We start from the raw sequence: 3,015 nt of genomic DNA, 5'->3' as shown, positions 1-3,015 counted from the left end.
CTGAGTACAGACATTCAACTTGTGTAACTCTTATACGAACTGGATTTTTTCTCTACAGACACTTTTACTATGTTCTGTGTTTTTTTCTCTCTCACACACACACTTGTGCACTCATATATTTTCTTTCCTTTCAGAAACATTGCATGCATGTATCTCACAAGTGTACATTCATTTCTTTGATTTTTCTTTGTGTGTGTTTGTGCCACATCTTGTGGGTGGTTTTCAGTGGCCATCCTGCCTCAGGCGTTCCTCCAAAAATTATATTATCGTGCGTTCCACACTGGCAAGGGGAGCCCTGTAGTAACGCTGTGCGCATGCGTAGACTCACGCATGCGTGGAATTCAACATCCAAGCGTTCCCGCTATTTTCTTTCTCTTTCTTGCCTGGCCAGCATTGAGCATGGACGTGTCAAGCCTTCTCTCCATCTTTCGAACTCACGCCAGACAGCTCACATCAACATTCCGGCGTCTCAACAACCATGTTCTCACACACAGAAGGCGTCTCAACAACCAAGAGTAAAGCTGTCTATTTTCTACCTTAAATAAATATTGTTGTGTTGATAGTTTGGAGTTCTGCCTTCCGTTCATTCTAATTTAATATAGGAAAGTAGGTGCACACCTAATGGTGTGTAACCACTATTCCTATAGAAGTAACAAACAATTGGTTAGGAAGAGAAACAGTTTAGAAGTAACAAACAATTGATTAGGAAGAGAAGCAGTTTAGAAGTAACAAACAATTAATTAGGAAGAGAAGCAGTTTAGAAGTAACAAACAATTGATTAGGAAGAGAAACAGTTTAGAAGTAAAACAGTTTGTATTTGTGCCAGGCTGGATTACTATTAATGCTTTCTTCCTAATGAAACAACTGCAGGAGAAGAAGTTTTTAGCTAAGAGTAAACATCTCTACCTAGCATTTCGTTTATCTGGAGAAGATCTTTGACAGGGTACCAGAAGCTGTAGTCTGCTAGTCTCAAAGAAAACAAGCTGTGTGAGCACTGCAATTCATGAACAGAGATGTTAGCTAAGTGAATGTTGGTAACGAGTGTGATAAATTTAGTGTGGAGGTATGCCTTGATCTCAGCTCCTCTTACTTCTTAGACATAGACTGGTTGCCCATGCTGATGACCTAGTATTGACCGTGGATTCTGTGAAAGATTTAGAAGAAATTTCAGACATAGAAACAAAACCTAAAATTGCAAGGCGCCTGAGTAAACTTAAAGACTAAAGTTTTAGTAAATAGCAAAAAAGCAAGTGGCAATGCTTGGCATACAAAAGAGGAATGAGAAGAATTCCTTACAGAGTATTCAATTCTATATTGCTGTGCACAAGAGGTGTACAAGGATCACAAGCAAGATAACAGCAAAAAGGTTTTACATATAACACATGTAGTTGGACGTCAGAGCACCAGTAAAATGAACTCCTTTTAATGCTTAGAAGGCCCCACAAAAATTGGTTATAACTTCCATTACCAAAGCAACCTAATCAGTGATGAAGAGAAGTGCTTCAAAAGGATAATAGTCAGAATAAGAATAGGGTGAAATAAGTTCAAGGCGCTATTGCGTTTGCTGACATCAAGGGCATTCATTCTCTCTCTGAGTAAATGTAGATTAAACAATGCTTATATACAAAGTGTGAAATTACATGGTAGTGAGATTTGAGTTAACGAATGCAGGGGATTTGAAAAAACAAGTCAAAAATGAAATAAGCATGCTCTGTTATATGTGGAATATTAGGATGAATGAGCGACAAGGTATATATGAGCTTAAAAGAAATACTGGACACAAAAGAAATCAGGTGTGGTCTGCAAGATACTGAAGTGATATAGTTATGTAATATGCATGGATACTAATAGTCATATAAAAGAGGTATCAGGAGATCCAAGTGGCTGGAACAGGAAACTTCAAGACATGATAGAAGTGAAGAAAGCTAACGTCAGGGTGCTGACAAAGGAACAATAAATGGTGGGCTACTGGGTTGAAGAAAACCTTTTTAATATTAGCAAACATGGAAAGTAGATGTAAAATGTTGATTTATACATACAACTACATTGGGCAGTGACTCTTCCTTTAATACGGTAGGATGTGATTTGAAGACGTATTTAACTAGACAAATAGTTAATACAAGATAATTATTTTGATCATTCTCTGATATACAACTTATTTTGTTGACAAATTTTTGTCTTCATGAAGTCAGACAGAAATAACCCTGCTATATAGTTTAGCAAACCATAACATCCTAAATACCTTACTTCTATGTGATTACTTAACTAGACCTGTAAGATAATCATCACTCAGACAAAGCTGGTTCACTGAGTAAAGCACACTCTGATGTGCTTTGACGTCAACAAGGAAGTTACTGTGTCATTCATTGACGATAGATGCTCTATCTTCAAAAGAGAGAGAGAAGGACACAATGGATGAGGTAGTCACAGATACAAAATTTATCTGAATTAAAAAAGGAGACAGTCGTTGCCAGAATGCCCTAATGAGATGTCTGCTTAATCAGGGAGGAATTAACTCTAAACAACCCAAATTTTCACACAATGCTTGGGTTGGTCCAAGGATATCGTAAAATATATTTTCCCAAGATGCCAAACAGTAGAATCAAATCCGGTACCTCACAAATGCAAGATGCATCCACTTCTTTATTGTTAGCATCTATCAAGATTATTAGATTTTATATTTAAATTTTGATGTTTTTAATAAAATGATAATTTAAATACGATTTTATTAGGTTGAACGGCACTGTCATGCTATTAGCTGTCAGAAGTGAAAGTGCTCACTGCTAGTGAAGTATCTGTCTGTCTGCCTGTCTGCCTGTATGCCTGTTGCTGGCCTGTCGATTCTTTGGCTACTGACAGCTAATACCATGACTGGCCGGAGCGAGCTATATGTCTGTCTGTCTGTCTGTCTGTCTCTCTCTCTATCTATCTATCTATCACTCGAAAGTTATTGGAACAAATTTGACACCTATATCCATGCGTTTGAAAACACAACACAGAGTATAAGGGTACTAC

General features: G+C 37.5%; 1 protein-coding gene across 6 annotated transcripts in view; it reads right to left on the bottom strand.

Moving 5' to 3' along the window:
• Nucleotides 1-3,015, bottom strand: part of LOC106880624 (calpain-15) — a 75,319-nt gene that overhangs the window by 3,091 nt on the left and 69,213 nt on the right. Inside the window, exon 15 of one of the 6 annotated variants that reach the window (XR_008265413.1) lies at nt 907-1,144. The exons of the other annotated variants lie outside the window; for them this stretch is intronic. The gene's annotated coding sequence lies outside the window, so the exon portion shown is untranslated. The remainder of the gene's footprint in view (nt 1-906; nt 1,145-3,015) is intronic. 6 annotated transcript variants of the gene reach the window in all.

Source organism: Octopus bimaculoides, chromosome 13 (assembly GCF_001194135.2).
Source record: "Octopus bimaculoides isolate UCB-OBI-ISO-001 chromosome 13, ASM119413v2, whole genome shotgun sequence".
NCBI classification, from domain to species: domain Eukaryota; kingdom Metazoa; phylum Mollusca; class Cephalopoda; order Octopoda; family Octopodidae; genus Octopus; species Octopus bimaculoides.
The sequence above is the reverse complement of the archived record's forward strand: the minus strand, read 5'-3'. Positions and strand labels throughout refer to the sequence as shown.